Source organism: Sarcophilus harrisii, chromosome 4 (genome assembly GCF_902635505.1).
Source record: "Sarcophilus harrisii chromosome 4, mSarHar1.11, whole genome shotgun sequence".
In the NCBI taxonomy this organism is placed as follows: domain Eukaryota; kingdom Metazoa; phylum Chordata; class Mammalia; order Dasyuromorphia; family Dasyuridae; genus Sarcophilus; species Sarcophilus harrisii.
In genome coordinates this window covers 209,851,533-209,877,462 of record NC_045429.1, presented here as the reverse complement: position 1 = coordinate 209,877,462, position 25,930 = coordinate 209,851,533, and positions in this window count along the sequence as shown.

Genomic DNA, 25,930 nt, shown 5'->3' with positions numbered 1-25,930 from the left:
AGAATTGAAAGTAAAAATTCTAGGAAGTAGGAAAAAAATTGGTAATTGGAAAATAAAGAACTGGAAGAAAGTAGAATCTTGGAATTGAAAAAAAATAATTCTTAAAAAAAAAAAAAAAGGAAATGGAAAAAAATTTCCACAGACCAAAACAAACATTTAAAAACCCAATTGGACATATACAGAAAGAAGTAAAAAAAGCTAATGAAGAAAAAATTTTTAAAATTGAACTGTAAATAAAACAATATTAAGGAAAAGAAATAACAAAACAAAAAAATGAAAACTGAAAAAACCAGAATTATCTTGAAAACACAGATTGGAAAATGATTTGGAGAATAATTGAATTATTGGACTTTCTGAAAAACTGTTGAAAAAGACAGCTAAAAGAAATCATCAAAGAGAACCCCCAATGAATAGGAACCAGAAGGAAATAGGAATGAAAGAATTATCGAACAATCTGAAAGAACCCAAAAAAAACCCCCAAAATGTGGCAAAATTTCAGAACATGATTAAAAATTTAAACAAAAAAAAAAAAAAAAATTTAAAACTGATGTAAAAGATCACCCAAGATCCTTCGTTGGAAAAAGGCCGAAATATAAAAAAAAAGCCAAAGAACTTGGGATAGCCAAGAATAAATCCCACTAAGTTTCATTTTCTTCCAGGGAAGAAGATGAAAATGAAACAAATGAATTCCATTTGTTTCTGAAGAAAACCGAACTAAAAAAAAATTTGATCTCCAACCTAGAACCTGAGATAGAAAAAAAAAACTTTGAATTTAGTTTATATAAAAAAAGAAACATGTATAATTTGATTGAATTGATATAACATAAAAAAAGGAACAGAAAAGAATGAAGAATAAAGTGGGAAGGAGGGAAAAAAGAGGGAACCCAATCCCCAAAAAAAGGAAACTTTTTATCATTCTGAGGAATTTAGAGGGGAGGAACATTGTGGAATCTTATTTACAGAGTTGGCCCAAAGAAAAATAAATGAATTTTAGAAAAAATTTCCGCCCAAAAAAACAGAAAAAGGGAAAAAAAAAAGGAAAGGGAAAAAACCAAAGGGGGAGGGAATTTGGGAAAAATGCAAAAAAAGTTTGGGGAAAGGGTTGGGGAGGAAGAAAAGTAAAGCATAACGATTAGGAAGGAAACAAGATTTAGTAATAACGTAAATGAAGGGATGAATTCACAAAGAGGGAAAAGGATGATCAAAATCAGAACCTACAATATTTTTTTAAAGAAAACGTTTGAAATAATTAAGAGAAAAATGGAGCAAAACCCATTAGGGTTCCGGTGCAAAAGAATCCCATCCCAGACACAAAAGAAAAACGATCTAATTAAAAATAAAAAAACTTGAAAATTCCCTTTAAATATTAAACAATCACCATTAACCCAATAAAAATTGGGCAAAAAAACCAAAATGTAAATTAATTAATTTCCCTCAAATTTCCCCAAAAACTTTAAAATAAAAAAAGGGGGCTTAAAAATTAATAAAAGAAAATAAACAAACCTATTCAAAATGCCAAATTAAATAAAACCCTTTAAAAAGAAAGAAATAGTAAACCCAAAATAATAAAACCCAAATCCAAAAAAATATGGGAAATAGAAAAAATAATTTTGAAACCAAAAACCATCAAAGAAATTTAAGACAAATTTAAATAAATTATAATTTTTCCCAGAATGACAAAAACATCAATCCAAAATTTTGGAAAAAGGGAATAAAAATTTTATCCTTAAGGTTTAATAAAACAAGAAAAAAAGATTAATGAATTTTCAATAAAAAAAAACAAAAACCAAATTAAAACCCCAATCAAAATAAATTGAAATTAAAATTAAAAGAAGAAATTAAAAAGTAAAAAAACCATTGAACTAATTAATAAAACAAGAGTTTTCAGAAAAGCCTAAAATAATGTTTTAAACTAAAAAAAGGAGGAGGAAAGAAATTAATTTAAAAAAGAAAAAGGAGAACTTTCCAAATGAAGAGGAAATTAGAGAAAAATAATTTTTTCAACTTATGCCAAAATTGATAACCCAAGAAATGGATGACTACCCCAAAAAAATAGACTGACTAATGAGGAAAGTAAAGTTTTGAAATCCCATTCGAAAAAGAAACGAACAGGCAAAACAACCCCTAAAAAAAACCCCGGCCCAATTTTATAGGAATTTTACCAAACATTTAAAGAACAATTTCCCCAAACATTAAATTATTTGATAAAATAGGGAATAAGGATCCTACCAAATTCCCATGACACAGAATGGATGATACCCCAAACCAGGTATGGAAAAAGAGAAAGAAAATTAAGACCAACTCCCAATAAAATTGATGCCAAACTTAAAAAAGTATTAAAAAAACAAAAAAAATCATCCCAAGATAAACACTAAAATTTTATAAGGTGCAGGGGTCAATATTTGGAAAACATCAAATAATTCAGTTAATAACCAAATAACAAAAACCAAATGATCATCTCAATAGATAGAAAAATGTGATAAAAACCAACATCCATTCCTATTAAAACACTTAATATAGGAAAAAAGATTTTCCAAAAAACGGAACATCTTTAAAAACCATCAGTAAACATTAATGTAATGGAGACAAACGAACCATTCCCAAAGATCTGGAGGAAAAAGGTGCCCACCATCACCTTAATTTAATAATTAGAAACACCAACTTTAGCAATAAATAAAAAAAAAGGAACAAGAATAGGCAAATGAGGAAACCAAATATCACCTTTGCCGATGACATGAGGTATACCTAGAGAACCCAGATTCCACAAAAAGTATTAGAAATAATCCACAACTTTATCAAAGTTTTTATAAATAAACCCACATAAGTCATCAGATTTTATAATACTAATGAATCCAACAGTCAGAGTTACAAAGAGAAATCATTTAAAAATTACTAAATATAAAATATTTAGGAATCTATTAAGGGAAAAACAGAAACTTTTATGAGCAAAATTAAACCATTTTTCCACAAATTTGTCTGATCAACCAATTGAAAAATATTAAATGCCTTGAAGGGAGCAAATAATAAAGATGAAAAACCCAAACTAACATTTATTTACGATACCAATCAGAGTCCCAAAAACTATTTAATGACCAGAAAATAACAAAAAGTTCATATGGAAAACAAAAGGCGAATTTCAGGGAATTAATGAAAAAACAAAGATGGTTTTAGCTACCAATCTAAAATTCATTATAGAGAAGTTACCAAAAACATTTGGATTGGCTAAGGAAAATTAGGATCATGGAATGATTAGGTTAAGGGAAAAAACAGTCAACAAATAAGCAACCTAGTCTTTGAAAACCAAAAGATCCCAAACTTTGGAATAAGAACATTTTGATAAAAATTTGGGAAAAATTGGAAACAATATGGCAGCAACTAGGGCATTGATCCAATTTAACCCACACCAAGATAAGGTCAAATGGGTTAGACCTAGGCATAAAGAATGAAATTATTAATAAATTAGAGGAACAAAGGATAGTTTACCCCAGACCGGGGAAGGGGAAGGCTTTTGACCAAATCAGAACCAGAATCTTACTGATCACAAAATAGAAAATTTATTATACCAAAACTGAAAAGGACAAACAAAAGTAATGCAGACAAGATTGAAGGGAAGCAAAAACCTGGGAAAATATTTTTAAGTGTTTGATAAAGGCCCATTTCCAAAAATATATAGAGAATTAACTCTAATTTATAAAAAATGAAGCCATTTCCAATTGAAAATGGTCGGATAAACAGAAATTCTAGTGAAAAATTGAAACTATTTTAGCAAATAAAAGATGCCCAAGTCATTATTAATCGAGAAATGAAAATTAAGACAACCTAAGATACCACACACACCTGTGATTGGCTGAGATGACAGGGAAAGAATGATGATTGTTGAGGATGGGGGCTGACATTGATGCATTGTTGGTGGAGTTGTGAACGAATCCAACCATTTTGAGAGTAGTCTGGAACTAAAAGGGTTATCAAACTGTGCATACCCCTTTGATCCAAGTTTCTACTGGGATTATATCCCAAAGAGATTATAAAGAAGGAAAGGGACCTGATATGCACGAATGTTTGTGGCAGCCCTTTTGTAGTGGCTAAAAAACTGGAAACTGAATGGATGTCTAAGTTGGAGAATGGCTGAATAAATTGTATATGAAATTTGGAATATTACTGTTCTGTAAGAAATGACCAACAGGATAATTTCAGAAAGGCCTGGAGACTTTACGAACTGAGGCTGAGGAAATGAGCAGGACCAGGAGATCAATATACCTTAATAACAATACTATATGAGACCAGTTCTGATGGACCAGCCATCCCAAACGAGATCAACCAAATATCCAATGGAGCAGAATGAATGAACCAGCATGCCCAGAAAAGAACTTTGGGGAGAGACTAAAACCATTACATTGAATTCCCAATCCCATATTTTGCACAAATTTTTTGATTTTTCATTTTAATTGTAAATTTTGAGTCTGATTCTTTTGTAAAAAATAAGTTTTAAAATAAATTTGTATTAATTTATATTTTAAATATTTCATCATTATCCTGCCATCTAGGGGGGGGGGGGGAAGAGGTGAAAAATTGGAACAAGATGTTTGGCAATTGTTAATGCTGTAAAGTTACCCATGCATATATCCTGTAAATAAAAGGCTCTTAAATAAAAAAAAATTAAATTAAATTAAAAAAAAAAAAGTAATAAATTAAAAACCCCAAGTCTAACACTAAACTTGAAATTCTAAAAATAAAAGGAGAGATCAATAAAATTGAAAGTAAAAAAAAAACTATTGAATTAATTAATAAAATTAAGAGTTGGTTCTATGAAAATCAACAAAAAATCCATAAACTGATTTTAAAATGGAAAGAGGAAAATCAGATTGTTAGTCTTAGAAATGAAAAGGGGAATTCCCACTAATGAAGAGGAAATTAGAGCAAAATTAAGGGACTTTTCCCAACTTTAGCCAATAAATTCAACAACTTAAATGAAATGGAAGAAAACTCAAAAATATAGCTGCCCAGATTAACAGAGGAAGAAGTAAAAGATTAAACAGTCCCATTTTAGAAAAAAAAGAAAAGCTATTAAAAATCCCTAAGAAAATATCCCTGGACCAGGTGGATTTATTTGGAATTTCCAAACACTTAAAAGAACAATTAACTCCAATGTATATAAACTATTTGAAAAAGTAGGGATTAAGGAGTCCTACCAAATTCCTTTTATGATACAGACAGACTGATACCTAAACCAGATGGTTGGAAAACAGAGAAAGAAAATTATAGACCAATCTCCCTAATGAATATTACCAAAAACTTAAATAAAATATTAAAAAGATTACAGAAAATTATCCCCAGGATAATACATTATGACCAAGTAGGATTTATACCAGGAATGCAGGGCTGGTTCAATATTAAGAAAACTATTAGCATAATTGACTATATCAATAACCAAATTAACAAATGATCATCTCAATAGATGCAGAAAAAGCATTTGACAATATCCAAAATCCATTCCTAATAAAACACACTTGAGAGGATAGGAATAAATGGAGCTTTCCTTAAAATAGTCAGAAGCATATATTTCAAACTGTCAGTGATCATCATATGCAATGCGAAAAAACTGGAACCTTTCCCAGTAAGATCTGGAGTGAAGCAAGGTTGCCCACTGTCACCATTATTATTCAATATTGTATTAGAAACACTAGCCGTGGCAATAAGAGTGGAGAAAGAGATTAAAGGAATCAGAATAGGCAATGAGGAAACCCAACTATCACTCTTTGCAGATGATATGATGGTATACTTAGAGAACCCCAGAGATTCTACTAAAAAGCTATTAGAAATAATTCAGAACTTTAGCAAAGTTGCAGGATACAAAATAAACCCACATAAATCATCATCATTTTTATATATCACCAACAAAATCCAACAGCAAGAGATACAAAAGAAATTCCATTCAAAATAACTGTTGATAGCATAAAATATTTGGGAATTTATCTACCAAAGGAAAATCAGGAATTATATGAGCAAAATTACAAAAAACTTTCTACACAAATGAAGTCAGATTTAAATAATTAGAAAAATATTAAGTGCTCTTGGATAGGCTAAGCAAATATAATAAAGATGACAATACTCCCTAAACAAATCTATTTCTTTAGTGCTATACCAATCAGACTCCCAAGAAAATATTTTAATGATCTAAAAAAAATAACAACAAAATTCATATGGAAGAACAAAATGTTGAGAATCTCAAGGGAATTAATGAAAAATAAAAATCAAATGAAGGTGGCCTAGTTGTACCTGATCTTAAACTAAATCAGAAGTCACCAAAACTGTTTGGTATTGGCTAAGAAATAGATTAGTTGATCAGTGGGATAGGTTAGGTTCACAAGACAAAATAGTCAACTATAGCCATCTAGTGTTTAACAAACCCAACGAACCTACCTTTTGGGACAAGAATTCATTATTCAACAAAAACTGCTGGGAAAACAGGAAATTAGTATGGCAGAAATTAGGCATGGACCCACACTTAACACCATGTACCAAGATAAGATCAAAATGAGTCGATGATTTAGGCATAAAGAATGAAATTATAAATAATTTAGAGGAAAATAGGATAGTTTAACTCTCAGACTTGTGGAAGAGGAAGAAATTTGTGACCAAAGATGAACTAGAGAGCATTATTGATCACAAAATAGAATTTTTGATTATACCAAACTTAAAAGTTTTTGTACAAACAAAACTAATGGAAACAAGATTAGAAGGGAAGCAACAAACTGGGAAAACATTTTCCCAGTTAAAGGTTCTGATAAAGGCCTGATTTCCAAAATATATAGAGAATTGACTCTAATTTATAAGAAATCAAGCCATTCTCCAGTTGATAAATGGTCAAAGGATATGATGATAAAACTGAGACTATTTCCACTCATATAAAAGAGTGTTCCAAATCAGATCACAGAAATGCAAATTAAGACAACTCTGAGATACCACTACACACCTGTCAGATTGGCTAACATGACAGGAAAAAATAATGATAAATGTTGGAGGGTATATGGGAAAACTGGGACACTGATGCATTGTTGGTGGAGTTGTTAACAAATCCAACCATTCTGGAGAGCAATCTGGAATTATGCCCCAGAAGTTATCAAATTGAGCATACCCTTTGATCCAGCAGTGCTATTATTGGGCTTCTACCCCAAAGAGATACTAAAGAAGAGTAAGGGACCTGTATGTGCCAAAATGTTTGTGGCAGCCCTGTTTGTAGTGGCTAGAAACTGGAAAATGAATAGATGCCCGACCAGCAGGATGAATACAGAGAGGCTTGGAGAGACTTACATGAACTGATGCTAAGTGAAATGAGCAGGACCAGGAGATCATTATATGCTTCAACAACTATACTTTATGAGGATGTATTCTTATGGAAGTGGATTTCTTCAACAAATTGAAGATCTAATTCAGTTCCATTTGATCAATGATGGATAGAAGCAGCTACACCCAAAGAAAGAACACTGGGAAACGAATGCAAACTGTTTGCATTTTTCTTTTTCTTCCCAGGTTATTTTTACTTTCTGAATCCAATTCTTCCTGTGCAACAAGAATATTGTTCGGTTCTGCACACATACATTGGATCTAAGATATAGTGTGACATATTTAACATGTATAGGACTGCTTGCCACCTGGGGGAGGGGGTAGAGGGAAGGAGGGGAAAAGTCAGAACAGAAGTGAGTGCAAGGAATAATGCTGTAAAAAATTACCCAGGCATGGGTTCTGTCAATAAAAAGTTATAATTATTAAAAAAAAAAGAAAGAAAACTTCCATCCCACTCATTGGTATGACCACAAAAATAATTGAGAATAGTTGCTACCTAAATTGTTTTGAGTTACTATTTTTATGAATTACAAAACACATGACAGAGAGTATGCTCTTAAAACAATCTACAACCAAGGAAATCAAAGGTACTATGGGAAGAAGGTTGGAATTATCCTTTCCAAGGTCATTGGTATTCCTTTAATTTCTACATCCATTTGTAATAGTATTAATCTGATCTTAGCAGTTTTTTAAGAGCTTGATATCTTTCTAGTAATATGATGGCACAACACTGGAATATATTTGACTCTTTTCTCTTTGTCTCTCCTTCCCTCCCTTTTCCCTTTTTCCCATTTGTTATCTCTCTCTCTCCCTCTCTCTCTCTCTCTCTCTCTCTCTTTCTCTCCCCTCCATCATGTTTTCCCTTCCCCAATAAATTTTTGCAAATGTTATCCTTTGTTATGCTAAATATTTTTGAATTTTGACATATTCATTATTTTAATGTCTTTTTTACATCTCCATAGATTTCCTCTTTCCCCGCTTTAATAATATAAAAGGAAAAAGAAGAGGGGAAAAAAACCTGAATGACAAATAAAATATCAAAAATGCAACTATTTTGAACCCTATATTTCCAATGAGGTAAACTGAGAAGGAATATTTTCTTAAATCTCTTCTTTTGAGTTGTATTCTTTTATTTTTTTATAATTTTGTAATATTATCTCTCCTCATGTGCACACTTGTGTATGTCTGTATATATGTATATGTGTGTTACTTCTTGTTTAGATTATTTTCTTGGTTCTTTTATCTATATTAATTCATATAAATCTTTTCATATTTCTTTGTATTCCTCTCATTTTAATTTGACAGTATATTAAGATTCCATTGCATTAATGTACCAGTTTTTTTAGCCACTACAATAAGTCCTTACTTTGTGTCCAGTTCCTTGATGTCACCAAAAAAAACTGTTACTATAAATATTTGGGTATTTATGAAGACTTTTATTATCAGTATTCTTCAAAGTATAAAATTAATAATGTAATTGATAGATCAAATGGAATAATTATTTTAGTGACTTTTTTTTGCAATATTCTAAAGCGATTTTCAGTATGATCATATTCACAGCTTCAGCAACAATGTACTAGTATTACTATTGTCACCAAATCATTCTAATATTAAATATTCCAATATTTTGTCAATGTTGCTCATTTGTAGAGTGTTAGACAAAACTTTAGGGTTAAAGTCCATTTTTTTGTTATTAGTTACATTTATCATACTTTCAAATAATTGTCAATAATATTCAATTGTATGTGAGGAACTTCTGTTCATATTCTTTGACTTCTATTAAGAATGAAATATATACCAAATCTCTATCAGCAATAATTGATTATAAGATTTCCCCTTTCCCCTTTATCTGTTTTTTTTAATCCTACATGTAATATTATTTTTAATTTTCTGAAGCTTTTCACATACAAATAATCAGTTATCTGTGTTATCTCCTCTCTCCCTTTTTATTGTAATTATTCTTTTTTTGGTCAAGAATATATCTCCTACCCATATTTAGTATATTATTATAATATATTATAATATTTTGGATTTCTTCTGTTTTTAATATCATGATAATTTTCATTAAATATGTATATATTATGTTTTTTGTTGAATAAGATGTAAGATGCTGTTGTAAACTGAAGTTCTTTTTTATTTTTCAGTTTCAGAACATTGGGTCATCATGTTCCAATATTTTTGATTCTCCCTTGTCTAGTCTATTGTATTAATCTATCTCTGTTTCCAACCAAAATCATATCATTCTAACATTGTTTGAGATTTGAATGTGTTATTGCTCCTTCTTCTTTTCCTCTTCTCATCATTTTTATTTTTTAAATAAATGTTATTATTTAATCCAATTTAGTAAAACATGATTTGACAGTTTGGTATAGCATTAAATGTATAAATTAACTTTGGCTCCATTGGAATTTTTATAATATTGAAAGAGAAAGGTATGAAAAGTGTTATATAATGTTTCCCCTTCATCTCCTTAAGGAAAAAGTTTTTAATTTAATCTATATCACTATTTTGAATGGTATAGTATATTGATCCCTATATATTTTGCATATTTTTTAATTATTTGGAATGGTATTCCTAATCCATTTATTGCTTCTTAGATTCCCTTATATCAAAATATTGATTACTTTTGAGAGTTGAAATTTATAACTTCAATTTTGCTGAAGCTATTTTCTCAATTTATATCTTTGTTCATTTTCTGGGATTTTCTAAGTAAATAATCATAAAAACAAATATGGCTAGTTTTTAATCTCCTGCTTATTTTTATGTCTTTAATTTATTTTTGCTGTATTTCTATTACTATTATTTCTAGGACTATCAAAGAGTGATAGTTTGGTTTTCTCATTACCTACTCTAATTCCTTTGATCTCTTTTTTTTCTCTTATTGCCAAAACTAACATTTCTAATACAATACTGCATAGTAATGGTGATAGTGGCAACCTTGTTTCTCCCCTGATCTTAATGGGAATGGTTCTAATTTCACCCCATGATATATATGCTTGCTGAAAGTTTTAAATAGATGTTACTGATCATTTTAAGGAAAAATCCACTTATTGCTATTAGTCTCTAGTGTTTTATAATAGGGATGCATCTTGGATTTTATCAAATGTTTTTTCTGCATCTATTGAGATGATGATATAATTTTTCTTTGTTTATTGATATAGTCAATTATGTTAATAGTTTTCCTAATATTGAACCAGTCCTGAATTCCTGGTATAACTCCTACTTGGTCATGGTGTATTTTCCTGGTCATGACTTGGTATAATGCTAATATTTTATTCAAGATTTTTGCATCAATATTCATTAGGGAATTTGGTCCATAGTTTTCTTTCTCTATTTTCATTCAACCTGCTTTGGGTATCAGCACCATATCTGTGTCATAAAAAATGATTTGGTAGAACTTCTTTCCCTCTTTTGAAATAGTTTATATAGTATTAGAATTAATTGTTCTTTAAATGTTTGGTAGAATTCACATGTAAATCCATCTGGCTCTGAAAATCTTTTCTTAGGGAGCTGATTAATATTTCTTTTTCTAAAATGGAACTATTTAAATAATTTATTTTTCTTCTGTTAATCTAGACAATCTATATATTTTGTAGATATTCTTCCATTTAACTTAGATTGTCAAATTTTGTGACATAAATTTGGGTGAAATAACTCCTAATTATTGCTCAATTTCCTCTTCATTTGGTAGAAAGTTTTCCCTTTTCATTTTTTAGATTCATAATTTGATTTTCTTCTTTCCTTTTTCTAATGAAATTAACTGAATTTTTATGTATTTTGTTGTTTTGTCATGAAATTAACTCTTAGTTTTATTTATTAATTCCATAGTTTTCTTACTTTCAGTTTTATTAATTTCCCCTGTTATTTCCAAAATTTCAAATTTGGCTTTTAATTGAGGATTTTAATTTTGTTCTCTTTCTAGATTTTTTTTAGTTGCATGCACAATTCATTGATCTTTTTTTTTTTTCTATTTTATGCAAGTGAGCATCTAGTGATATAAATTTCCCCCTAATAACTGCTTTGGCTGTTGTCTCATTATTGTCATTCTCTTGGATGAAATCATTGATTGTGTGTATGATTTATTGTTTTATGCACTCATTCTTCAAATAAGATTATTTAGTTTCCAATTATTTTTGGTCTATTTTCCCCTAGCCTTTTATTGAATGTGATTTTTATTGAATTGTGATCTGAAAAAATGCATTTATTATTTCTGCCTTTCTGCATTTGATTTTGAGGTTTTTATGCCCTAATACATGGTTAATTTTTGTATATTTTCCATGAACTGCCAAGAAAAAGTATACTCCTTTCTGTCTCTATTCAGTTTTCTCCATAGATCTATCATATACTAACTTTTAAAAAATTCTAGTCATTGCCTTAATTTCTTTCTTATTTATTTTGTGGTTCAATTTATCTATTTCCAAGAGAGCAAGATTAAGATACCCTACTAGTATAGTTTTGCTGTCTATTTCTTCATGCATCTTTCTTAACTTTTCCTCTAGGAATTTGAATGCTATACAACTTGGTACATATATGTTTACTTTTTATATTGCTTCATTATCTATAGTACTTTTTTAGCAAGATATAATTTCCTTCCTTTTTTAATTAAATCTATTTTTGCTTTTGATCTGAGATCCGAATGGCTGTCCCTGCTTTTTTTTTTTTTTTTTTACTTTACCTGGAGCATAATAAATCCTGCTCCAGCTTTTCATCTTTACTCTGTATTAATCACTCTGCCCTAAATGTCTTTCTTTTAAACAACATATTGTAGGATTTTGGCTTTTAATCTAATCTGCTATCTGTTTCTGTTTTATGGGAGAGTTCATCCCATTCATGTTCACAGTTAAAATAACTAATTCTTTACTTCCTGCCATCTTATTTATCCTAACTTATGCTTTTCTCTTTCCTTTCCCTCTTTCTCTCTACCTCAGTATTTTGCTTCTGCTCACCAGCTCCCTCAAATAATCCTCCTACTTTCTTCACCTTTATCCTACTACTTCTGTTTTTCCTTCTATTAGCCTCCCCCTTTCTTTTAAAATCCCCCCACTTCCCTATAAGGTGAGAGAAATTTCTTTGTGAAACCAAATATATTTGCTATTTTCTCTTTGAGCCAAATCTGATGGGAGTAAGAATCACACAACATTCATCTGATCCTCTTCTTTCCCTCAATTATAATTCATCTTTTTTGCCTCTTCATAAGATGTAATTTCCCTCATTTTACCTCCATTGTCCTTTTTTTATGATACAATTTCCTTTCCATCTCTAGTTTCTTTTTCATATTATCACAATAATATCAAATTGTATCCACACTCTCTAAGTATACCCATAACAGAGATATAGTTCTCAAGAGTTTTTTTTCCTTTTTACTTTTTTATGCTTCTCTGGAGTTCTTCATTTGGAGATCAAATTTTTTGTTTAGCTCTGATCTTTTCATCAGAAATAAATGAAATTTACCTGTATTGTTGGATGTCCATCTTGTTCCATGAAAGAAAATGCTCTGTTTAGTTCAATAGTTAATTCTTGCCTGCATTCCAAGTTCCTTTGCCTTTCACAATATCAGATTCCAGACTCTTCAATCCTTTAATGTGGAAGCTACTAGGTCCTGGGTTATCCTGATTGTGGCTCCTTGATATTTGAAGTGTTTCTTTTTAGCTGCCTGTTCTTTCCTCAATTCGATAATTCTTAAATTTAGTTAATAAATTCCTTGGAGTTTTTATTTTGGCATCCATTTCATAGGTGGTTAATGAGCTCTTTCAATGGCTACTTTACCTTCTGATCCTAGGACATCAGGGAAGTTTTCCTTGATGATTTTCTGAAAGATGATATCAAGACTCTTTTTTTTTCATCATGGTTTTTAGGAAGTCCAATAATCCTTAGATTGCCTTTCCAAGATCTATTTTCCAAGTCAGTTGTTTTTCCAATGAGGTATTTCACATTTTCTTCTATTTTTTCTTTCTTTGATTTTCTTTTCTTTTGGTTTTGTTCAACAGATTCTTGAAGTCTCATTGAGTCATTCACTTCCATTTTTCTATTCTAATTTTTAGTGCATTATTTTCTTCGGTTACCTTTTTTAACTCCTTTTGTATTTGGCCAGTTAGATTTTTAAATGTGTTGCTCTATTCATTGCATTTTTTTCTCCATTTCACAAATTCTGTTTTTCAACAATTTTTTTTTCTTCATATCTATTTTTAAGGAACTATATGCTTTTTCTATTTCATTAAATATATTTTGTAAGAAGTTTTCTTCAAATAATTTCTGTTTTTCCTTTTCTATACCTGCATTCAAACATCTCATTTCTTTTCCCCATTTTTCTTCTAGATCTCTTTTAAGATCTATATCTATATCTATCTATATATATATAGATATATATCTATATATCTATATTATATAGATAGATATAGATATATTTAATTCTTCCAAGAAACCTTTGTGAAATGGTACCAGCTTATATTATCATTTGGGGCTTCATCTGTAGCTTGTCTTCCCTGTAGTAGCTTCGGCATTTGAGGTGTTCTCTCTCTTCATAAAAACTCTCTATGGTCAGAATTCATTTTGCTATTTTGCTCCTTTTTTTTCAATGGTTAAGGCCTGCTCTTGAGGCAAATGAGTGACAGCCAATTAAGTTTGCCCTGAGGCAGTTCTGTTAACAGACTTCCAGTGCTGGGTAATCACAACCAGGTCCCACTCTTCCTGGGCTTTTAGGTGGGTAACAAAAATCTGCAAACCACCAGCTTACAAATAGAACAGGATAGCCTAAGAGTTTCACCACAGATTCCTGAGTGTATGAATGCTGCAATGCTCTGCCTCCCCCACCCCTGCTCTTTGCCCAGGAACCCTGCAGGGTGGTCTGACCTAAGTAACCTCTCCCATTGCCCATTTGAAACAGACATGTTGTGAAGTTCTTACAAAGTATCTACTTCTGGAAATTTGTTGCACTTCAAATATTTGTGGGTTCTTTCACTCCAAAACTAGTCCAGAAGCTTAATCTGCTGTTGATCTGAGGGGAAGTTCTGAGGAGATCAGAAAGAGCCTCTACTCTCTGCCATCTTGGCTCCACCCCCATCTCTCCTTGATTTTTCACTGATTGCCATTTATACTCCATCTCCAAATCCTTACTTTCCCATCCTTATTCCACCTCATTTATAAGATCTTTCCTGGTTTCTCACTTTTAGTACATTCCCTTTTGAATTATCTCACATGTACTCCATATGCTTTTTGAATATACAAATTTCTTTACATGTTGCCTCCCTCATTAAAATACAAAGTTTTTGAGGAAAAGGATTATCCTTCCATCCATTTTTCCTCTCTCTCTTTCTCTCTCTCTCTCTCTCTCTCTCTCTCTCTCTCTCTCTCTCTTCTCTCTCTCTCTTCCTTCCTTTCTTTCTTTCTTTCTTTCTTTCTTTCTTTCTTTCTTTCTTTCTTTTTCAAGCACTTATCAAAGTGACTGGCACACAGCAGTAAGCTAATAAATGCCTTTTGATTATTTGATAAGCCTTTTTTATATCCCCCACCCCGATTTTATTCTAATGTTTTATGAGTGTTTTAATTGACTGAGAAATTGGCATTTTCTTAGGGATAATAGGAAAGTAATGAAGTTTTTTGATCCGGACAGTGACATTGATGAACCTGGGTTTAGAAATGCCATTTTAACAAAATGTAGAATGGAAGGGAGTGATTCTTGAGGAAGAAAGAGATTACATCAGCAATCTAAACAAGAAGTGATGAATATTTGAAGAAGGATAGTGACTGTGAATAGAAGGCTAAAAGTGAAAGATACTATAAAAAGATAGCCAATAAGATCTGACAAATTATGGGATATAAATATTTCAGTGAGAGAAAAGAATTGAACATGATTCATGCCAAAAACCTGGGGTACTAGAAGGTTTTATTTCTCCTACAGAAAAAAGGAACTTATGATGAATATGTTTAGAGGGAACCAAGCCTATTGTTTAGTTATCTTGCATTTGAGATGCTCATAAGATATCTAAGTAAAAAAATCTAGCAAGCAGTTAGAGATGAAAAATTAGTGAATTCGTGTTGATTTTTAGAGTGCTCTGTATTGAGATGATAGATAAAAAAGTATTATATCACTGAGAGAGAGAGACAGACAAAAATAGAGAGATAGAGAAAGGAGACAGACAAACAGAAACAAAAACATAGAGAAAGAGAGAGACACACAGAGGGGGAGGAAAGGAGAGAAAAAAAACTCCATTTATTTCTATGCTAGTGTTTTATTTGGAATTTTTGTTAAAAAATTTTTTTTCTGAAAAACTAGGTAAAGTATATACAAGTATAAGGTTGAACTAAGTACAGGACCTAGATGTGAAAATTAATATCATAAACAAATTAGGAAAGCATGGTATAAGTTACTTGTCATATTGAATGATAAGTGAAGAATTCATGACCAAACACAAAATATAGAACTTTACAGGATTTAAGATAGAGAATTTTGTTCACATTTTTAAAAGTTTTGTAAAGATAAAAATAATGTAGCCAATAATAAAATGACATCAGAGAACTGGGGCAGGGGGATGTGGGGAAATTGTGACGCTGATATATTTTTGGTCAAGTTGTGATTTGATCCAAACATTTTGGAGGACAAATTGAAATTATTCCCAAAAGTTTACAAAACTGCATATACCCCCTGACCTAGCAAAAGCAGTACTAGATTTGTATCCCAAAGGGATTAAAAAGAAAAAGAAATAGAGTTATACATACAAAAATATTTATAGCAGCTATTTTTGTGGTAGCAAAAAAATTGGAAATTGAGGAGATATCCATGAATCATGAATCATAAGATATCTAAATAAAAATATCTAGCAAGCAATTAGAGATGAAAAAGTAGTGAACACATGTTGAGAGAGAGAGAGAGAGAGAGAGAGAGAGAGAGAGAGAGAGAGAAAAGGAGGGAGAGAGGGAGGACAAGAATTTGAAATTGAAAAGGTTCAAATTTATTTATTTTAATATGCATTGCTTTTTGAGTCATGTAGGTGGAGAAAAAGCAAAGCAAAAGGAAAAACTATGACAGAGACCAAAAAAAAAAAAAAAAAAGCAGGAAAAAAAGAAGTAAATATAGGATGTGTTGTTGTACATTCAGTCTCCACAGTTCTTTTTCTGGGTACAGATGCAATTTTCCTCCAGTCTATTGGGATTGCTTTGGATCAATGAACCACTGAGAAGATCCAAGTTTTTGGTAGCTGATCATCACACATTCTTGCTCTTATTGTGTATAATATATTCTGCTTGTTTCATTCAGCATCAATCTGTGTAAATCTTTCCAGTCCTTTTCTGTCGGCTTTGTTTTTGTGCAAAAACTTTTTAATTTAATGTAATCAAAATTGTTCATTTTGTCTTTCATAATGTTCTATAGTTCTTCTTTGGTCATAAATTCCTCCTTTCTATAAAGATCTGATAGATAAATTATCCCTTTCTCTCCTAATTTGTTTATGGTATCATCCTTAATGGCCAAATCATGTACCCATTTTGACACTATTTTGTTATAGGGTGTAAGATGTAAATCTTTGCTGAGTTTTTGACATTATTTTTCAGTTTTTTTCAGCAATTTTGATCAAATAATAAGTTCTTATTCTAGAAGGTGGAGCTTTGGGGGTTTATCAAATACTACATCTCTATAGGCCTTGATTATTTGTTGTGTATATATAATCTATTTCACTGATCCACCACTCTATTTCTTAGTCAGTAACAAATGGTTTTGATGACTACAGCTTTATAATATAGTTTTAGGTTTGGTACTGCTAAAGTGATGATCTACTTCTGTGTTACAACAAGTGTTCAAACAAACATTTAAAAGTACCAGTATTAATCCATATTAAATATTAGCAGAGATAATGTCAGTAGAATTTATAGAGAACCTATATTAGTTCCCCAATATCTTACTATATTCCAGGAATGTATATTTAGGGGTGAATAACTCTTTACTCTTGATCATCAAATTTTGATAATCACATACTTATTTCAAATTAACAACATTAATAGACTGAAACTGAATATGAAAGATGACAAATTGACAGGAATAATTTAACAAACACACTGAATGTCAAATTCAAGGTCTAATAATAATTTGTAGATTTGAGCATTAGGTAAAGAGAAAATAAATTTTATTAGGGATAAATGTAATGTCTTACACTTAAGCTCTGAATTGTGAGATGCGGTAGATAGCTACTGATGCTAAAAACAACAACAACAAAATATAAGACATTTAGTGCACTTTAAACTCAATACGGATAAAGAATGTGATATGTCAATCAAAAAAACAATGCAAACTCAGGGTAAATTGAGAAATATATGGCTTCTGGGAAAAAGACAGTTAACTTTTTTTTGTTCTTTTTTTTGTACTTATCAGACCTCGTATGGGATATTTTGTTCAGATCAGAAGAGCAACTGGATATTTTTCTGTCTTTTTTCTATTTTTTTATTTGTTTTAAATTAAAAAGGCACATTAAAAATTGTGAAGAGTTTTTAGATAAAGTAATCAAAGCTATCCAATGTCATATACAATGTTCTGAATCACTATTGATTTGAGAAATGAAAATTAAAATAAAATTATTAAAATAATCAATCTCATATCTATAAAATTGCCTAATAGGACAGAAAAGGAAAAAAAAAAGAGAAATGTTGAAGGAGTGGGGGGGTGGAATGAGACATTAATTTATTGTTGATGGAGTAATGCACTGATCATTATACTGAGCAATTCGGAGCTGTGCACAAAGAGTTATAACACAAACAGTATCCTTTGACTTACCAATACCACTACTAAGTCTATATGCAATAGGAAATAATAAACAAAGAAACAAAAAAAACATATATGTATCAAAATATTTACAGCAACTCTTTTCTGGTGGCAAAATTTTGGAAATTGTAGGGATTCCCCTCAACTGGGAAATGGCCGAACAAATTATGCTTTGTGATCATGATAGAATACTATTATGCTAAAAAAAAAAATGATTAGTAGGGTACTCTTAGAAAAACCTAGAAAGACTACTATGAACTAATGCAAAGTGAAATATACTATATACGAAATGCAGCAATACTGTAAGATTATCAGTTTCTAATAACTTAATTACTCTCAGCAAAACAATGATCCATGATAACCCTGAGGGACTTACAATTAAAACAACAACAACAACAATATCCATTTCCAGACAAAAAACTAATGAAGTTTCAATACAGATTGAAGCATAGTTTTTTTTTTTTTTTAAACTTTTTTCTTCCTTTTTTATTTCTTTTCTTTCCTCTTTCTTTTTTCTTTCTTTTACATTTTTGGTCTGTTACTTTCAGAACATGACTAATATGGAAATATGTTTTTCATGACAACACTTGTATAACTCATTTTTCCTTCTTGTTGAGGGTAGTAAGGAGGAAGAAATAAAGAAAATTTGGAAATCTAAGTCTTAAAAATGAATGTTAAAATTGTTTTTATATGTTAATCAGAATAAAAAATACAAAGCTAAAAGAAAATTCAGATAAAGTTGATCCTTCCAAAAGTAATACATATCATTCATCAGATCTGAAGGTAAAATAATTCAATCATTTTGGAGCAGCTCAACATTTAAAATTATCAGTTAGTAGGATCATTAGGAAGATGAAGGGAATAGTTAATTACATACAAATATGAGATTTAATATGAGGGGGGCACTGCTCAGGAGAGAACAGAAGAAATCAAAGAGACACAAAGATAGGAAGATTTAAATTGAATGAGAAAAAAATGGGTCACAAGTCAATGAAGGAGAAAGAGGGCATAATCATCTTAAGTTTTACAATTATTTTATTAAAACATGCTATGTCATAGACAGATCTAGTCTACTTAATCTCTGATATTAACAAGATATAATTGAATATTGATTGAAAATATGGATTCACAAATATTTTAAAATTTGATAATCTGTCATTCTGCACGAAAATTTTCCATCATAATACTATAAATAGCAACTCACCTTATTTCTAGCTCAAAAATCTTTCTATGTAAGTATCTCTCCTCCAAGGTTGTGATAGGACAGAGAGATCTATGCTTCTGAATTCCAAATTTGAATTAGGATTAAACTCTATAGAAAATTTTCAAATGAGAAGTTTACCTTAATACACAAATCTCCCAACTCAAATCCAGCAGAAATGAAGGCCATGTCAGGTAGGAAATATATCCTTCCTCTGACAATGAATGACTGGTATTTCAAAGCTACCACAGAGGCAAAGCCATTAGAGAGATGGATGAACATATCAGTTAGTATAGGCACACATATCTGTTAATGGGAAGGTCACAAAGCAAACATTGACAATCAAGAATATTAATATATCTTCCCACTCTCATGAATTCTCGATAGTGACTTTTGACAGGAACAATCTGGTTCCCATATGTCTCTTGCTAAATCTCAGGAACAACTTCAGTTCAGAACAAGACATTTCAAGTTTTTTGCTTCTACATGAAGACACTAAGAAGTAAAAAAGAGAGTGTTTTGGCTTAATTTCTGTATCCTTCAGTGAAAAATACACTTTATTGATTACTCATAGAAGTAGGATAACTTGACTTCTGTATACCTACCAGTATAGTATAGGAGAGTATGCTGTGCTAAGAATCAGCTATGCCTTAGTATTACTCTTAGTTCTATGAAAATCTGTGTGAATCTAACAAAATACCTATACTTTTCTGAGCCTAAATTTCTTCAGCTATAAAAATCAGAAAGATGAATTGGAGGATCTCTAAATTTCCTTCCAGCTTTACAAATGGAGAAATAATAAACTATTCCTTGCCATTGTAATATGAGTTGCTTTTAACAGTACAATTCAGAATCACAGAACTTAATTTAGAATTGGTAACAATTATTTTAAAACAAGTATTTCACTCACTTAAACTTCCATAGGGAATGAAAGGAATAGTACATATAAGGAAAGAATAAAGATAAATTACTATATTGACTAGGATGCCTATGGAAGACATGGACAAAGTTGCACAAGATAGGCAGATGCAGATGGGTTGTAATGGGTATCACTGAAGGGATAATACAACTCATTGGAATCACAGGTATCTGTGAATAAAACTGATATATTATACTTTGCTATAAATTATAATAATAATATCCAAAGTTCAAGTATTGTGAAAAACAGGTGCTATGGACTTCATGAAGGCTTTTATGTTTTCACAAATATTTTATTATGAGACATAGTAAATATTAGAAACTTATGCTTTCCCTGGTGTCAGGATAACTATATTTTTTATATGTAGATTATAAGACATGGAAGGAAAGAGAAGGAAAGGAAAGGATCCAAAACTATCCTTAATAAGAAGTAATATGAAGAAAATAATGAAGAAAAACATTTAGAAAGAAACTGATAGAGAAACGCTCAAGACAGAGTTAAATATTTTTAAGATTGAGATTAAAGTGTAGCAACAGTTTCAGAGTTTTTTATGTGGTAACTGAATAGAGGAAGTAGGCATGTAATAGAAGATTAAGGACATATGTAATGAAAACTAACATTTATATAAAGATATGTTATCTCATTTAATTTCTCATAGCAACCATTCAGTGGATGTTATTATCATTCCCATTTTACAAATGGGAAAAAGGATATTGAGATACTTTAAGTGACTTGCCCAGTATGAGGGAGAATTTGAATTCAAGTCTTCTTGACTACATGTGCAGAACTTTCATTCACTGTATCAACTAATTGTCTCTATATTAACTACCATTAATATAATGCTTTAAGATTTGCAAAACACTACACATTATATCTTTTGATATTGATTTAAAAGATATTGAGTCAGGGAATTATATGTGTTTCGCAAAGTGAGGTTTTATAGATTAGAGTTTTGCTGAATCTTTACTTAATAATAGATAGTACTGAGCATAAAATTACAAGAGGAAGGTAATTTACTGAATACATTATGCTATTTTCTGTCTTTTAATGTGCATTGCTGAGAAGATTTTTAAAATGTTCTATTTCAATTATTAGACTTGCTAATAACAGTTATAATGTTCTACTTAATCATGCCAATTTTATGTGAAAAACATTTCCTTTCTGAGTTCCTATGGTAGACAACACCAGCATATATATATATATATATATGTATATATATATATATATATATATATACATACATATTTACCACAATGCAAAAAATATGGAAATTAAAAAAAACTTAGATTTTATTATTGTGTCTAAGCATAGTTTCAGGTTTCAGAGGAAAATGAATCCCTGTTAGAATCAGAAAAATCATTCTTTTGTATGTTGCAATCCTGTATATTAAAAAGTTAAGTTAAAAAGTTAAAGAGAAGATATATTCATAATCCCATACTTTCTTCAATGTCATAAAAGTTGCACAGACTAAAATAGTCCTAATTCTGTCTACAAAACTTTTTAGGTAAACTAAGTCAAGTTACAGATTAAACCATATTTAGAGGATTCACATAAAAGCTGAATGAAATCAGATATATAAATCACCAAGGAATCAAAGAAAATTGACAGGTATTTTTTGGTTTCTTACCTGTTAAGTCTATAAGTAAAATTTCATATCCTTTAGACAGACTTTGGTCAACTTAACAACTTCTCAAATAGGAAAAATAGCCCTGAACTTCCTTAGATATTATTTCATGAGGCAAGACAGATGAGATAAATTATAAAGAAGCAAAAATCCCCATTATACCAACAACTCATTATGACAGACAGTTTCTTTTTGTTGTTGTTGCTGCTGTTTTATATTGTCACTAACTTCCAAGTAGGATTCAGCTTATTAAATTCATTTTTACTATAGAATACACATTCAATATAGTAAAAAGTTACTGGGTTACTGTGTGTGTGTGTGTGTGTGTGTGTAAAGGGTATAATACTTATTGACTTTGTGTTTCTTTGCCTAATTCAACATTATTCAGGAAGTTAGAATAATGAGTAGATAGAAACCTCATTTCTCAAAATACAATGTAATCAACATGAATTTTATTTTTAAATTCCTTATTTGGGCAAAACTTCTGAAAGAAATGAGCAGCATACCCAAAGATAAAAGAAAGCAATTTAGATAGAGAATTTTAAGAATTTAGGTAACCTTCACATAGTAACAAAATCATATTCTTTTGCTTACTTAATCTGGCTTTTAAATTTTTTACTGTTAATAACTCTCAAAGGAAAGAATTCTTTTTTGATTGATAATCATGGTAATGTCTAATATTCATGTTAGAGCAATGAATGATGAATCCAAAGTTTTTTTTTTCTGTCAAATCTAGCTCTAACACATTGAATTATAGAATTATTTAGTAGGTGCAATTTTAAGCTTGCAGTATAGGCAACTAGATGGCTGCACTAGATAGAATACGGTCCCTGGAGTCAGCTAAATTGATTTCAAACCTGGCCTCTTTATGAAGGCAGTAATGCTATGTCTCATTCAGCAGATAAAAACTTCTGTCTGCTTCAGTTTCTTCATCAGTAAAATCAGGATAATAATAGTTCCTATCTTCCATGATTATTGTGAGGATAAAATAAGCAATATTTATATGTACTTTGCAAACATTAAAGTTATATATAAAATGATAGCTATTATTTCATTCTTCCTCTTAAGTCATGCTGAAGCTGAGGGAAGGATCACTATTTCAACCTTATTTATTTAAATAATAAACTAGTTGACTGAGGCAATTAAAATTCATAAGTTTTATTGATGTTATCAGATTAAGTTGGGTGCCCAACTATTTGGTGAACAGGAAAATAATGTAAAATGACTTTCATATATTATAGATTGTTCAGAAACTGGATCCATTAGGTATTGATTGCAAAATATGCCATTGTTCATACACATCACCATTTGGATGATCATCCAGCAAATTTATTTATTTTATTGTAATAATATACTTCAACTTATGACATTATTATATATTGCTTGATGGTCAGCTAATTAAATTACAAATTATGAGATTGGGTGATAAAGACTTAGAGGTGTTGGGAACACAATAAGTTGGTTTCTAAGGAATGTGGACTAAAGGTCAATCACTTTGGGATTTTTCCATTCATTCCTTTTGATTTGAATAGAAAATTATTGGTATCATGAGAGTGGAATGAAATTGGAAATTATTTTTTTCTTGATACATCAAATAGGAGTTTAGATCGAGAGATCCTTGAACAGCAATAGAAGAAAATAAATTTGAAAGGTCTCTGCATAGTTGGATGTATCCTGATTGGGATCTACATTTCAAAAGATATGAAATGTTTTGAGACTATGAGATTCTCAAAGCTGAATTCAAAGAAGCTTCATGAAGAGGCTGAGATTTCTCAGCTGCAAACCAGCAAATGACAGCAGAGAGCAGCAGGAAATTACCAAAGATACAGCACAAAAAACAATCCCCCCCCAAAAAAAAAAAAACATAGTTACATAACACCAGTTGTTCTAAAACATTTTGATCCTGAGTTGTTCCAGCCATATGTTACTTGGACATATTATATACAGATTGTGCCACCTATGTAGATTATCTAATCACATATTCCTTGGCCATGCATGCTATCTATTTTTGGTCCTTTCCCTCAACAGTGACCTATTGCAGCATTGAATTACTATTTGTAGATGATCAAATCACCAATTGTTCTGATTCCATTTAATTATTTTGTTTATTTAATGTATATCTGCTTGAGCTAATTAAAGCAAACACATTTATGAGTATTAAGAGCTATGGCTGTGGGTGAATTCCCTACTTGGAATAGTTTCATGAAGAGACCCAGAGGTGTTACATACTTATTAACCATGTCTGAGCCTTATAAATTCTTTCAAAATCTGTGTGGATTTTTAATTTAAAAATGTTATTTTAAGTGTGAACAGAAGGAACAATTATTTCTCCAGCTATTATATACTTGGTATCATACACAAATTCTTTATAACATCTCTGTTTTAGTAGATAAATCTGAAAGAACCAATTAAGATAGGTGGTGGAAAAATGATTTGACTCAAGTCAAACAAAAAAATGTAAATAACAGAAGTGGGATGTGAATTCAAGTCATACTGGCTACAAGTTCAATGCCTTAGGTACTGTGTGAGGATATAACCCTCATAAGAGCATATAATTGCAAAATCTAGAGCTGGAGATGGTTTTAGATATCATCTAATCCTAGACCTTTTATGGGTATGATATGATCTTCAAAGGCAGCATTTTTGAATGACTGTGGCACAGAAACTTGGGGAAAAATTATTCTGATTCTATTTTCACCTTATGTCCTCATATATGGGCATGAAGAGTGGGGATTGGGAAAAGGAACAGATAATATTACAGAGGGCAAACGCAGAGGTGGAAGTATCTAAAAAAATAAGCTGCCATAAATGCTAATTACATGTGATCTTTATTAATCTTCTTATCATGCTTACCCAACAAAGTCCATTCACCATTCCTATGATTCCTCAAACTGAAAACTTCCTTTCCTAGTCTTTGCTCCCTTTTTTGTGTTATTTTCCTGTATTGGAATGCAAGTTCCTTAAAACTTCTTTTTCTTTGTGTTTCGGAATCTCTAGAGCTTATCCTAGTGCCTGGCAAAAAAAAAAATCCACTTAATAAATGCTGATTGATTGATCAAGGACATACAAAAGATGGACAGACCAAACGAACTTGGTTCATATATCCCTTATAGAATTCCATAGTTTCATCTTCACCCTAAACAGAATTTGTATCCATTGCTTGGTAATCATTTTTCCAGGGAAACTAAATTTTTACCAAGGGCAGAATATTTTCATTTCTCTGTATTTTTACCCAAATACAAGTGAACAAATGTCCTTTTGGCATATATTACATCAAACTTGTGTCCTAAAAGGGCATAGACAACATGGTTATTCTATTAGTTAGCAACACAAAAACAATTTCAGGATAAAAAGGATTTCGTTAAATGTGGGATAAGAGTTACAGAAGACATGGTAGAATGGAAAGACAAGATGAGAGTCACTCATCCAAAGTGAATGAGGATGAAGAGGAAGAGATAGGTAACAGTAGTACAGCTCTTCAGTATAAAGAATTGTTACTCAAATTCTGGAAGTGGAAGTTTAGAGGTAAATCGAATGAGATTGTTAGCTATAGATGAATGAGGAATAGTGAATAGTCCATTCCATTAAAACAGTATATCAATAAAATTTCATTTTTCCCCAGCTGCATATGTGAATAGTTCTAGTTAGATCACATCTTTAATGAATGTCTACTGTTGCACACACAATGGTTTCACAACTAGTTCTGAAATTGCATCACAATGTTTTACCCTTGCTCTTGGGGAAGTTAAAACGTTCTCCTGTTTATGATCTAATTTAATGTGTAGGGTTTGTTTTGCTATAGAAATTATATATGACTTCTGTCACTACTGTATATCAATTTAGTTCATCATCACAGCTTGAACATTAGAGCTGACATGTAGTAGAAGAGATATGGATGAAACTGATCCCCACTGACTGATAAAGAGATAGATAGAAATCAGTTACATTGAAAGGTGAAGGTTGGAACACATTTTTGTATTACATCTCAAAAGCTAGAAACAGCAAGCTATATGTTCCACCCCTTGAAATAACTCTTTGTATAAAAAAATCTTTACAATCATTATTTATTATTTATGTGAAATGGAAGGCTACATT